Raw genomic sequence first — 15,431 nt, 5'->3', positions numbered from 1 at the left:
AGCAAGTGTCTGTGAAATCAGCAGGCTTTAGGATTTTTTTTCAGCCTGGCTTTGGCATCTACCATTTGTAGGTCAATTATGCCCTTAATTTACACATTTGGCATGTCATTAAAACATGAATGACAAAAGCAAAATCTGTCTAACATATAGGATTAATGAGAGAAAAAAAAAGAGAGAGAGAAAAAAAGAGAAAAACAGAGATCAGGAGAAATTAGATAATCTTTGAGGAACTGTTCCCAAAACAAATGGTTTGAGTTTGTATTATTCTGGGAGAAGGTTTTGTTGCCTTATCAGTATGACTGCTTCTCTGCTTCAGTACAGTGATGGCTACACACTCCCAGAAAGCATCTGTTCTACCACAAACATATCATCTTATGTTACACAGCTTATTTAAACTGCATATTATTTGGAAACCAGGTCTCTCAGGTGGTATGGTTTTGCTGTTCCAGAGAGTATTTTGCAAACCTGCATCTTCTTGATCTGTGTTCCTGTTCCTTCATTTCTGAGTCATTTGTCAGCACTGAATTTAAGGTTGGCCTGTTCTTTTCCTTCTACTGAGACACTTACCTTTTGCATACTAATCACTGCCTATGTTTCTGGGTTACTTTTAGTTCTATAGGACCCTATTGTCAGAAAAAAAATCCAAAACAAACAAACAAAAACCACAAATGCATTAATGGCCTAATCTGCTAGTAAGTGCTCACAGACAGAAGCCTAAAAGCAATATGTACCTGATTTCTAACCAAAGGTGAATTTGTAAAACAGCTCAAATTTGTAATAGAAGTCATTTGAACTGAGATATAAAGATGAATATGTTTTTCAAGGGAATATGCATCTAGTTCATTTGTGATTGGAAGAGATAAAGCTGACATGTATTTGGATTTTGTTGTTTCTGTCTCATTTTATGTTTGGAAATACTCATTCTGGGCTAATGGACATACAAAAGTCCAGGTCAAGTGGACATGCTTCAGATGCTGTCTGGACAAAGTTTTTGAGCTGAGAAAGAAATCATAGCTGGGAAATACAGAAACATAGGCAGATGCTGGGCCCATCCTTGGTAAGTCCAACACTGAAGATGGGAAAAGGCCTCTGTAGGCATGAACACAGACTTTTCACATTGTCTATGTAACATCCTCACAGAAAAGCTAATAAAGTGCAGGCTAGACAGAAAAGTAGACAGTGAAGTAGAGAGGCTGAGCTGCTGGGCTAAAAGTGTTGTGATCAATGATTGGAGGCCCAGCTGGTCACTACTGATGTTCCCTTCCCAAGGCTCAATACTGGGCCGTCTTCATTAATAACCTGGATAATGGAGCAGAGTGTACTCTCAGCAAGTTTGCAAATGAAACAAATCTAAGAGAGGGTCTGATACAGCAGATGCTTGTGCTGCCATTGAGAGGGTCTTTGATAGACTAGCAAGACAGAGAGGAACCTCATGTTCAGCAAAAGAAAATGCCAAATCCTGCACTTGGGAAGAAATAATCCCATGCACAAGCTTTGCAGAGAAGGAACTGGGGATTTTGGCGGACCATGAGCCCTCAATGCACTCCCGTGGCCAAGGTGGCCACCAGCATTCCATGTTGTCTTAGGCAGAGTGTTGCCAGCTGGTTGAGGGAGGTGACTCTTCACCGCTACTCCGTACTGGTGAGGCCACACATGGAGTGCTGTGCCCAGCTTTGGGTTCCCCGGTGCAAGGAAGACCTGGATTTAATGGAACTCATCCAAAGAAGGGCACAGAAGGGATGAAGGTTCTGGAGCCTCTCTCAGCCGAGGATCAGCTGATGGGAGGGTGTTAACAGGATAGAAGACTCTTCTCAGTGGTGTCCAGTGACAGGGTGAAAAGCAGTGGGTACAACTGCTACACAGGAAGCACAACTGAAACACAGGAAGCTCCACGTGAACATAGGAAGAGACCTTTTACTGCAAAGATGACTGAGAATTGGCATATGTTGTCCAGAGAGGTTGTAGGTTGTAGCTGACCCTGCTTGAGGAGGGGGACGTCTCTTCTATTCCCAGGTATGGCAGTCCTAGAAAAAAAACCTGTGACTGTAGACACTAAAAAAGGCAGAAATAAAAGTGGAAGTGTGTTTGCTGTGCAGCTCTCCAGTTAGTTTATCTCTTTGCTTATGAACTGGCCTTCTTTTCCTACATAGATTTACAGTAAAAACTGGGACATGGTGATTACATAACTGTGCTGCTCTTTTGTTTGCTATTGGTGGTGCAGCACAGACCTGGTGTGCAGCCTCTATGTGCCCAAGACCATGGCTTGACTGCATTTCTTGCAAAAAGTACAAGCAAGCCTAATGCAACCTTACTGCATTTCGCATAACTGCACATAGTAAACACATAACTGCATACTGTTTTTCTAATTGGAAAAAGGCTGTTTAAATCAACAAGTGGATGCCCACACTTCCTTAGACTACAGAGAAATGGATGAAAGAATGATGTTTGCTTCTTCATAAAGGGATTTTTTTTTTTAAATAAAGAGAAGAAGAAGAGAAAAAACCCCAAATGTTCTCACTGATCTGTCAGCAGTCCATTAGCACACAATATCTTGGAAGAAGAGAAAGAAGAATATTTACCATGCTCAAGAGCAGATGACTGGAGCAGAAGCAATACAGGCTGACTTGTGGTAGCAGCAGTGTGTCATGTTATGCTGGACCTACTCCCTCAGCAGCGGCCAGCTTGATGCTTCTTTTCCTCCCTTCCCTCTGCTGTCTGGGACTTCCCTTTGCATACAATGCAACATCAGGGTGTGGGTGAGATTCCACATAGCCTGCCAATGCTGGGCTTATCTGTATATCTCTGAAAGACAAAGCAACTTTCCAAGAAAACCTCCCAAAGTGAGTCTGGCATTCTTTGCAGAACTTGCTTCACTGATATTTTCCATGTCTCACCAGAAATCTGTTATTATCTGCATGCTTTCTCCCCCTTTAAATAGACTCTGAATCATCATGCCTTCAAATTGAAGGGCTGTGTAGCTGCTCTGAGCAGTTGTGCCTCCTCTCCCTGAGCTATCATGTTTAATAACAGCTTAGATGCCTCTAGCTATGCTATGGAAGAAGAGTCTTTGGAGGAAAAAAAAAAAAAGGACGGCAAAATCTGCTTAAATTATGGATTATAATGATAAAATGAGGAAAATGAAGGTTTTTTTTGTTTGTTTACAGGGTGTTCTGTGGAGACGATGAAGCTTTAGTAGGGCTTGGTTGAATTATAAGCTGCTAAACAGAAAATCTAGCACATGCCTTTAGAGACAAGCAGTTCCTCATAGAGTTCATGTTAATTATTCCATTGTTTCTTATTAGGTTCAGCTGATTTCTCACTCTCACATGATTTTGTGCAAGGCTCTATGATACCCTGTGAAAGTAGCAATGACACATCCTTGCTGATGCTGTCATTAGATAGCCTGCTAAATCACATTTCCTGGTATGGTAATTTGGCTGCAAATGGATACAGGTATGTTCAGTGAAGGGTCTCTGCTCGGGTAAAAGTTGCTGCAAATCTTCAGTGTAGATTGCCAGAGAAGAAAGGCCAGAAGTCAAATCTGCTATCCAGGCAAGTACTAATAATAATTTTCCAAGGCTTGGTCATGGTTAGGGAGCTCTATCCTTGTTACAGAATAGGTAACACAGTTCCTGGCAGCTACTAACCTTCTCAGTTTTTATATTTTTGCTCTTTGTCTGGTGTTGCACTATCTCATGTTGCTCCTGAACAGACAATGGCTTCCATGTGGCAGAATGATCACCATCATCTAGCTATAGGGAACAGGAAAGGGGGAAAGCGTTTTCCTAGATATTCAGAGTACCATAACCCAGGAGACCATTCTTACTGAGACCATAGAATATAAACAAAGCTGTTTCTGGACCAAAAAGAAAATAGAAAAGGAAATTTTCAAAAGTGATCCATCTGCTTGTAACTATGGCCATAAGAGCTATTTGCATGGCTTACATTAACCATTTCCCTGCTTAGATGTCACGAATTGTCCAGACTTTCCTCTTCCTCTGTTTTATTTCTTTCCTCTGTCTCTGTTTCCTCTTTCCTCTGTCTTTCTCTAAATAGCCTCATGGCTATTTAAAAATTAATCAGGAAATTTTAAGTGCTTTCAGTATCATGGCAAACTCTTCAAACTCATCAACTCTCTTCCTGCTAATCCTTTTACTCCTCCAAATCAATACACCAGCCAGTTAATTATTTACACATATTATTGCTAAGCAGGTTCTGGATTCATCTTCCTTGCAGACTGAAGGGTTGCGTAGCTGCTCTTTCTGAACCGTTGTGGTTCCTCTTCATGAGTTAGCATGTTTTACTAACAGGTTAGATGCCTCTAGCTGTGCTGCTGAAGAGTTTTTTTGGGGGGAAAAAAAAAGTAAGATCTGCTTAAATTATGGATTGCAATGACAGGGAAAGGGAAGGGGAAAGACAAGGCCAAGGGAAAGAGAAGAAGGGGAAGGAGAAGGGGAAGGGGAAGGAAAGTTTTAACAGTGACTCACCCTAGTAACTCACTCCTCATCTGTCCTGACCTCTACCATCAGACTGTGGCAGAGGCACAATAACTGCCGCAGACTCAGTTCAGGAAAAAAGGATTAGATTGTCTCAGAAGAGTAAAACAGATGCACAGAGCAAAAGGAAAGTGTTCCTCTGCTCCCGTGTGCTCACAGCATATGGGTAAAGAAGTTGATAATTCCTAGTTCTGAATACACAAAAAGATCAGGATTATCTACTACAAAGACCCAAATTAACAGGTGGTCCAACCTCAATTGATTTTCACCTCTTGCATGGGTTATTCTTCAGGCAGCAGAACGACTGCGAAGTCTAAATCTGCTTTCTGCCACCTCCTTGCCAGTGCTCCCCGCATCAGTGCATGCTGCTGCCTGCTGCTCCCAGGAGGTGCTAAATGCCCTCACCACTCACCATCCCGAGCATGCCAGAGGCACTTGCTGCCTGGAGCACGCTGTAGAGATGCTAGCAGTCCTGCTGCCTCCGGATGGGAAGCTGTGCAGCTGCATCCATGTGCTCCTGCTGCTGGAGATTTAGCATCTTGGATTTACTTTGACTGTGTCACTTTTGTCTTGGGTCTGGGTTGTTGTCCTCATGGACCTGAGCTGACTGATTCGCACTGGCACTTGTCCAGGGTCCACTGAATCACACTCCTTTGAGAAATAAAGATATTCCCAGGGTTGTTGTTTCCTCTAGCCCTGCTTAGGAATATCTACGATATTTAAATGGTACCAAGTCTGCTCTGCTTATACAGTTATTTTATAATAACAAAAGCAAACACTGATTTCAACCTCTGCCCACTTATGGGTTGTTTCTAAAGCAATTCAGGTACAGCATAAGAAATGGAACTTTTTGCATTAAACAAAGCAATAAGTGCATTTGTGAACCTCTGCTTCAACACACTGCTTAAAACATATTCCTAAATGGTGTATACATACTCATACATACTTTATAATTTCATTATTGTGGCTATGCATAACACTGCAAACTATTCCATATACCTTTTCATTTCTTCGAATATAGAGCTAGTAGCTAAAAATCAGTCATTTATTGCAGTCATCAAGAAAGAGATGATGGAAAGCATCTCCTTCATGGAGAATGATTATTATTTGTAGCAAAACCCCCTTTCATCAAACAGGGGAATGTTTCCTGTCCTTAGCATCACATCTGCAATGCTATAGCCAAGGAAATGTCAATAACTCCATTATTATGGATCCTTGTTTTCCAGGATTAATGATGTCACACATACTCACTTACACACAGACACAAGCATTTGAAACTGAAATTTGGCATAAACATTTATAATCCTAGAGCAAAGCTTACTTCTACAAAATGATCTCTGCAGTTTTCATTCTGAGGGGACTCTAAAGTTACCTGATTTTTTTCTTTAGAGTCATTTTTTTGTATAATCTCACTTGCTATCTGGCAAGGACTCATTTGTATGCCTGAAGCACTCAGAAGAAAAAATACTGTGGTTTACTGTGTCATGCTTTCTTGCTTTTCTGATGATGTTTTCTCTAGGTGGCAAGGAAAGTTATATAGTAAAGCAAAATCCTTCTCTCACTTCCAGATATTTCCTCTGAATATTCCAGCCTCACCTTATTTAAACCACCTTTATATGCAGCTGAGGAGTTTGTGCAAGGAATACAGTGCAGGAAAATATAATTTCACAAAGAAACAAAAAAAGAAAAAAAGCTACCCAAGCAGAGGAAGCCTAGTATATCATGAGTTTTGTTTGGAGTTTGGTCGGCTTGATTTCTACAAAGATATGAACTGCAGCTGAAGTTTTTTTCTGTAACTAGACTATTCATGTATAAATCTCTCTTTTTCTCTCTTTCTTTCCCTTGTTTTGTCTTTTCTCCCATGTGGATTTTAATTATTTCTTTCTTCTCTGTCTGTTTCAATGAAATTTACCTGAAATTCATATCTTTGACATCTCTTCTCCTCTTACCATTAGAGTTTTTAAAATGGGGGATAAGATCAAAAAGTAATGCCAGGAACTCATATTTGCACATAATTACAAATACACATACAGTGGGAATGTACAAATCTCATTAGTTTAGAAAGCCATTTTTTAAAAAAAAGAAAAAAGCCCTCTGGCTTTCATATGACAATATCACCAAGATCCCCTAATTATCTAAGATTCTGTAATAAGAATAATGTGAATTTCCATCATCATTGTCCAATCAGCTTTGAACATCTATGCAAAATGCAAATAAATCAAAAAGTGCCACACAAAAGCTGAATGCCAGATTTCGTTCTATTATGTAATTGGCATGTTGCTAAATAATGCTAAATAACAGAAGTGAAGATGAATTTGAACAGTTTTTTTGTTCATTTGTTTGTTTTTCTTTTTTTTTTTTTTGTGGCGGCTTAGAATCTTGTGTCAAAATCTGTTTCTCTGTAAAACTCAGAAAACCCCACATTGTTGTTGTTCACGACGAAGGAGTACAATCCAGTTTAGCTTCTTCTAGAGACCTGACAATCCTGCTTTGCATTTCTGAATTGTTGACTTAAATAATTTATTTGTTCTATACTCACACGCTTGGTTCTTCTCTCATTCACTTATCCAAAATACAAACATACGTCATGAAGTTATCACCTTATATTCCAGTTTGTAAAACAAGATATTTAGATCTTTTGCCCAAGCCAGTGTTCCTGCTCTGAAGTTACGGCGCAATGAGTGCAAGGAATCCGAGAAGTAAGCAAAGGAAGTGGCAGGCATTTGATATATGAGTCCACGCAAGTAAAGATTCAACAATCATCTGTCAAATTGAATGCTACACTTCACAGTCTAGACAGATTGAGCAAGAAGTGTACGCTTTCATGAGGAGATTCAAGATTCTGCTACAACTGGGTCAGAAAACACCACAGTGAGTTCATGGATAATTTGTTCAGGGAAAACTACTGTAACTTTAATGAACAAGTCCCTCCTTTTGAGTAGAAAAAAGGGCTAAAGGAACTCTTAGCTGATCTGTGGATGGAAGATTTTTCTATTTTGGCTTGCAGGGATGTTGAATTGCAATCCAAAACTTTATGACAGCCACTGACCTTTGGACTTGATGATGTGCTGCAAGGGAAACTGCAGTAAGAAATGCAAGCAAGGCAAGCCAGAGGTCCCCATCTGCCCACACCAATCTCAGAGGGAAAGCAGAAAACAGTGCTGCAGGTCTGCAATGGGAAGCTGAATACATGGAGAAGCGTGTCTACTTAGAAAAAAAATTGCCTTCTTCTTTAAAGATACAGAAAACCAGAAAGCAAGATCACAGCGGATCTTCAGATAACCTCTGTGGAAAGATCCTGAATTAAATATAATGGAACAAAGTTCCTGAGTACTTTAACTTCAGTAGCAGCACCCACATGCTTAAAACAAGCTGAAATTGTTTCTTAAGTTGCTTCTCCAAAAGAAAAGCACAGCATATGCTATAGTGGGTGGAGTTTAAAATCAGTAGTTGCTCTTTATAATCTCTGACTTCCAGATAATGTTTTAAAGAATAATCTGGTGATAACTTAAGCTGTCCACAGTACTTTTAAGTGTAGTTTTCTTACTAAAGAGCCCTATTATCATCAGGCCAGGGAGGAGTTTGTCCCATAAAAATACAGTTTCTGTTGCAATGCTGAAAAAATGTGTTGAGCATAATCAAGTCAGGCAACTTCCAGACCTGGAGATCTGGGAGAATGTGGAAAAGTGAGAACAATTGTTTACAAGCTGATTAATGTGTGTATATCAATGGCAGATAATGGTGATCATCACCATTACCAAGAGTTTTATAACTGTACTTGTCTGTAAAAATCACCCCAAAACCTGCAGGAGATCTTCTGATTGTACTTTTGTTCCACTTTAGTTATGCTTGTATAAAACCGGTGGAATTGAGAGGAGCATCAGGGAGCCTGTCATCAATGTCCTTACCAATATGACAGGCATTTAAAAGAGTCCATTCCTCAGTAGTGCAGAAAACGAACACCGCAGCGGATTGTATTTCTGGTACTATTATTACAGAGAGACTTGTGAGAAGCATACATGCTGTGGATGAAATGGCTATGGAATCACAGAGGCTAATGATAGAAAAAGGCCACTTATGTCAACTGCTGCATTTCCCCGCTGCTGTAGGATTGTTCCCAATGAGGTACAGAGTATTTTTAGCACTTTGTCCAGTCTGGTTTTATATGTAAATAATAAAGATTGTCAGTCATAAAGGAGCCTGAAATAGTTTTGTTCTAGTTCTGTCTTCCTCTCTCCTTCTCTTCCCACCCCCATTTCTTATTCAAGCTAAATGAGAAGAGGAAAGACATCATCTTTTTTTTTTTTCTTTTTTTTTTTTTCTGTTCTCATCTCTTCTTTCTGTTGTTTGGCCTATCTTCAGGATTTCTCTGACCTGATTTCTAAAAATGGTATTCGGACACTTCAGCATTATTCTACTCTGTCACTGGTCTAATTTAAGAGATCCTTTCAAAAAGTGGTTGCTCAGTTTGACAAGAAACAACTTACTTGAAAGCTAACCTGGAATATAAGTAATAAAAAAGCTATGATTTTTTATTACTTATTACTTAAAAAAGCTCAGACAAGACCTGAACTTAAGCTTTTTTGTATGTGTTCTTGTACACTGTCTTATATGGTTTACTTATATGTCTCATATGGTTTACTGAGGTTCTACCCAGTGACTGCCTGTACATCATACTTAACCTTCCAGAACAATGGCGTAGATGTGGTTTAGGGTGAAATCAAGTATAAGCCAAACCAGTCCCACAGTTTTTTAAGCTCCATGCCACTTGAGAATGAATGGTCTGCTTCAGAGCAAGGGTTTGCTTCCACTTACTGCACAGAATAATGTTCACTGCTCTGACAAGTTAAATGAATTTTCACTTTAGATTGTTCCAATGGATTTGCTTTTCTAAGGAAAAAACATATCTACCATGATGAATCAAACTTGTCTCTTTGGTGTAGAAAGGATGAGTGCTTTAGCAATAGCTCATCATTTTCATAAATATACACTTTCATATTTGGGAGATTTTTGACTTGGCACCCTCAGAGAGATGCATCTCTAAGTGGACACAAACTGGTATGGCATGGTTTTCAGAAAACAAAATTCTTGACTTAGAATACATAAATAGTAGGAAACAGACTTCTTAGCTGTTTGTCATCACACATGCCAGCAAGTCAAGGGAAGAGTCAGAAAATGCTCCATATAAGATGTTCTTGGCATGTGTTGTCTTTGGTCTATATGCAGTCACATCTCGCTTTAAAACTGGTGAGCATAGTATCTCCTATTCAGTGAAGTGGTGAAAAAATTAATGCCCTTCCTTATTTTTTTTTTTTTTCTGACAGAAGAAACAATGATAGATATCATTTAAACCTAACCTGAATGCAATTGAAAAGAACAAAAGGACCAGGGGATTAAACTAAAACCAACTGGGTATTATGTGTGTCCTATCTGAGAGAAATAGAAAATGAGGACACACTGAAAATTACTTGCTACCTGCTGCTGAGATGAAGTTGGGGGGAGAGAGAGAGACCAAGGAAGAAAGTACATGTGTTGTGGACTGTGTTGATTGAAAAAAGCCTTGAAATTAGAAATGAAACTGCCTCCTGTTGTCTGTTCATGCTGAGTTCAGAGAAGCAGGGCTTCTTACATCCTTTGTAAATAACCAGCATTTCAACTACCCAACTCTAGCACATTTCCTTTTTCAATGGAAACAATCCCCCAGATCCCCATTATTGGCTAACCACTGTGACTTTTTTTCTTGGAAAAAAGGAAAAAAGAGGCCAAAAGAAGGCAAGTGTACTTTTCTAATCCCCATTATCATTCAGTAGCAGACTGTGGTGTCCCAGGACATTAGGAAGTCCTCTTGAAGCTACTGAAAATGAAAAGGACCTTGACCTCGATAGATTAGATCTATCTTACTTCAAGAAGAGAATAAACAATATCCAAGAGGACTGAGAAGCTCTATCCTAAGAGATCACACAAATGATCACACAGTCACAGAATGGCTGAGGTTGGAAGGGACCTCTAGAGATCATCTAGTCCAACTCTCCAGCAGGGACACCCAGAGCACGGGGGACAGGGCGGCATCCAGGTGGGTTTGGAAGATCTCCAGAGAAGGAGACTCCACATTTCTGGGCAGACTGTTGCAGTGTTCTCTCACTCTCACAGTAAAGAAGCTCTTCCTCATACGGAGATGGAACTTCCTGTGTTTTAATTTATACTCATTACTCCTTGTTCTGTTACTGGCCATCACTGAGAAGAGTTTGGCCCCATCTTCTTCACATTCATTGAAGGAAGAGCAAAAATGTACCAGAATTTGAGGACAGAGACCAGCTGTTTTCAGCTTTCTTAAAAAGAGTCAATGGAGACAGATGAGACCATATAAACCCATAATTTATAGGTCAGAAGGCTTCAGATATACAGCACAATGACCTGAAAGTGATACATCCATTCTAAGAACTGTAAGTTCTGGTTTTCCTTCTCTTCACAGTGACAACATCATCCTGGGTTACCATGTCACAGCTCAGTAACATTCCCATACTTGTTAGTGAAATCATTCTAGTAATATTTCTGTGAGATAAAGGAGTACTATTACCTATATGAGGAGCTAACGGAGTACTATTACCTATATGAGGAGTTAACACATTGAGCCTAAGGGGGAATTCATCTTGTGTAATTCCTTATGTCTCATACTGACTCTGGGGTCAGCAAAAAGACAGAGACAGTTCTTGGACACAACTTGTCTTATGTTTTCCAGGTATTAATGTAAGAAGGGACTCATCACAGTGCCTGTCTTCCAGGCCATGGTAAAAGGAATCTAAATTGTTCTCTCATATGCGGATTTTTGCACTGTAGGGAGATGAATTCAAGCAAGGCTTTCACACCCAAATCATCTGCTTAAGTCTCCCAGCAACCAGAAAAATGCCTCTGACTTTACAGCTATCCTTTCTCAAGATAGCTCCCCTCATATGTAGGTCCTCAGGTTTGTGACATTGATTTCTATATCCCCAATGAATCAGTCAGTTTATGCATTCATTTACAATAGTATACTTGCTGATAACCAGTTTCAGGCAATCAGTAAAACACTTCTGTGTCTTAGCAACAGAAAATTGTTCCTAAATTGGAAAATGGTCACCAACAGCTTCACACTGTTGTCCTTCCACTATCAGAGGAGAATATAATGGCTTTAAAATCAGTTCAGATTTCTGAAAAGACCAGCATTTCAACAGACTACCCAACTCTAGCCAACTCCAATTCAAATCTATTAACTGTTGAGTCAGCTTTTGGAATATTTCAATTTTGATTTTTCATCATCTGGCTTTTTGCTTTCTTACACCTTACTCTTCAAGTTGTAGTTGCCTGTCTATATTCTAGTTGTGGTCTTTCCCAATAAATGTGCCTTTTGGTCTGTTTTTACAGCCTCCCTCCTGCAGCAATTAACAGGATGCATTCTACGAGCAAAATTCTAGGGTCTGTATACACTGTGTCTGCAAAAAAATCACCTGAATTTTCTCATATTTCTTTTCCTACATTTTAACAATTCAGAGTCCCAATGTCCCAATTTTTCTTTCTATCACACAAAAACCAGCACTTTGATCTCTTCAGTATATTTGTGTTTCCATGGTGAAGAATATTTTATAATCTTTTCTTGTGGCTTACCCCCTTTTGAGTGGTAAGAATTACAGAATTACTTCTATTTTTTGCATGTTTTTCTGCTTTGAATTCTTCATTTTCACAAGAAATATATATTGAAACCAATAGATTAATAGATTCCTGTAGTTTGAGGATGAATGAACTGCAGTGTAGTCTGATTTACAGAAAATTTGACCCAGCTAACCTTATCCTGGGTTCAGCATCTTGTATTTGCCTAAATCATGTCTTCCAGAAAGGCACCTGGGCTTGAGATAAAGGATCCACCTCTTCATGTGGTATTCTGCACAAATAATAAATCATTAACTTAAAGCATTGTGCCTTATATCTCATTTGAATTTGTCCAGATTTGACTTGCAGATATTGATTTGTATTTAGATTCTGCTGGATTAAAGTACATAACAGAATGGTTTTCAATATTGTCTTTGACAGGCTAAACCTATGGAGCTCTTCAAGTCTCTCACTTGATGCTCTTCCTGAACTGAATCATAGATGCTAATTACATTATGCTCAGTGTGCTAAAGGGGAAACAATGGGAAAGTGTTTTGCCGTTTTCATTCATTTTGCTTCATTGGTGTTTTGGAGAGAAAGAAAGAGGAGGAGAGGGCAGGAAGAACAGATAGGCACAACAGGAGATAGTTCCTTATGCAAGCTACAAACAGAAATTTTGGGGGATGAAATTAGGATCGCATATTTCCCATAGTTCTATAGTTGCTTATATTCCATTATGGAAAAACAGTAGTGGGCAGAGGTTACCTAGAACACAATTAATTACTAACTCTCTGCCTCTGCTGGGGGTTTGATCCTAGCAAGTCTAGAAGCTCACCTGACAGGAATGCACTTCACTTCTCACCACAGGCTTGTCCTATTATCAGACACGAGCATTTCCCTAGCATCATATCTTCTTGAACTGAAGTAAAGAGACTATGCTCACTGGAAAAGGAAAATAGGAAAGTAAAAAACAATTGTTCTCTGGGAAGAAGTATGTATCAGAAAGGATAAACCTACCTAGAATAGTATTAAAACATTACAAACCCTCCTATGCGAATATAGTTTTATTAAAAATAGTACTAAAGTGCTAAATATTGCTAAAATGCATTATCTCACTATCTTGGCATATTTGATATGCTTGGGTATTTTGCTTTTTTTTAATATATGTATTTATGCATAAACAGGAGAAAAATATTCTTTATTTTTGGCTCTTTAAAAATTGTATAGAAATCACAAGGTTAAAGACAAGATTCATGTGTAGCATATATGCAGTTCCTAAAGATAGGATTGTAAAAGATGGCTTCAATAATAGCGTATTTGAGTGAACAGGACCAAGTTACAGTTTAAAATTACAGTATTAAACTTTTAAATAACACATTGCCTCATCTGAAATAGCTGATGTGTGGTTAGTTCTGTGTCCTTGTAGAATTTTAAAGCAAAACCAGAAACGAGCTTGCTGAGCCTAGACAAATACCTTGAAGTATATGAGATTTTTCCAAGCTGGGCCAGCTTGTTTTTTCTGGGTTGTATAGTAAGTCAGCTGCACCACATGAAATGTATAAATGCATGGAAAATTCAAAATATTGCCAAGACTGTTTGATGTGATAATAGATCCCTCTTGACTGTTGTGAACACTTCCTATGTCTTGCATTTTCTTAAACTGGGGTTTGACAGTTATTACTATGAGCTCAATGATTTCAGGCTTGAGAGGCAGAGATCTTTACTCCTGTCCACAGACAAAAACGATAAGAACAAGTGTATAGTTGCTTTTCATCCGTGTAAACTGTAAGCAAATAGATACTTCAGAGAGTGAAGATCTCTTGCTATTATGTAGTGGTGAAGAGGGAAGCGTGAGTATCTCCCAGTCCTGCTAATCAAGTTTCCACTGCTGCACTACCACAACTCATGCTGAAGGGGCAAACCTAGAAACAGGTGAACAAGAAGTACAGTTTAATACCCCAGAGAAAACTATTTTGTATTCTCTTCTTTCTCCTCCGCTCCTGCTTCACCTCATCACCACTCCCATTGACATGGCCCTGCCCCTTGTTTCCACTCTTCAGCCACTGCCATGAGCTAATTCAGCTCCTCCACCTAGAAGACAACTACACTTTTCTTTGGTGGGTTATCTTTCTGCCTGGTCAATGAACAGCATAGGGAGTATAGTGAACATCAGAGCTGATGCTTACCGTGTGACACACTCCTGGGGCTCTTTCCCATAAGGAGCAGCCCTTGCTCCCGGCCCCTGGGCTCGCTGAGTAAACATGAAAATGCCTTGCAAAGAAGAGCATTTTTTTTTCATAGGATATGGCAAAAGTTATTTTAAGACTTTAAGAAAAAAATATGTCTTTCCTCCTGCGAAAGATCCTTAAATAGGAGCTTATGCAGAATGGGAGAATATGGGAGAACTTGGCCAATCTATCGAGGGTTCTTCACATTAGGTATTAAGTGCGTTACAGCATGGGTAAGGTGGCTGAGAGGAAGCACAGGAGGTTGGGTAAGGTGGCTCAGAGTACTTCAGGTGTTAAAAGGACCTGGCTGCCAAATGAGGGAGAGGTTTTGTATAGACACTTGTAGATCTTGAGTTCCAAGGAGAAGGAAGCCCTCTTGTGATAAAGGACAAATGTGAACAAGGAGGTTTCACATTGGCAAACTGCAGGAAACTACCAGATTGCCAGGAAACTCACCATAGATAGAAATGAGGTCCCCAAAATCTTCCAGAAAGGGTTTATTTCTAAACAACAGGAACTCCATGCAGGCTTTCTACATGGTCTCAGGGCACCTCTGGTCTCAGCCTGTCTCAGTGGGACCCTAGGGAGCATGCAAATCTTGAATCCACAGAGAGGAGCAGTGGCGTAAAGAGGACCTGACTAACTACCACTGACCTTGGCCATGGAAGGGAAACTTGGGCAGACATGAGCAGTGCTTCAGCAGCTGGTGCTGACAGCTGACAGCAGAGCACCTGGAGAACTGACCTCTAGGAAGGCCAGTATATGGCCAGAACATGGTTGGTAAAAGGCTTGCTGGGCATTCCTGTGTGGGAGATGGGAAGGTGCATATGAGCAATGTGTGGAAGATGCATTCACCTACTGGCACTCACACATGCACAGTGGGGAATGAAGTTAACAGACAGCTGCAAAAGACAGGGAAGCAGGTAACATTTTACTCGTTTGTGCAGATAATGATTGTGTATTTCCAGCTCTGTGCTACGTTCCCTTTCCTTCCCCTCCTAGAGTTTTCCTTGTTTCATGCTCACATAAACGAGAGGGGAAGTGCTGCCTATTCTGCACACACTAAGAGGAGTGTTTTTCTATT

This window comes from Nothoprocta perdicaria, unplaced genomic scaffold (assembly GCF_003342845.1).
Source record: "Nothoprocta perdicaria isolate Ctin4 unplaced genomic scaffold, notPer1 scaffold_171, whole genome shotgun sequence".
Taxonomy (NCBI): Eukaryota; Metazoa; Chordata; class Aves; order Tinamiformes; family Tinamidae; genus Nothoprocta; species Nothoprocta perdicaria.
This window is presented reverse-complemented; position numbering follows the sequence as displayed.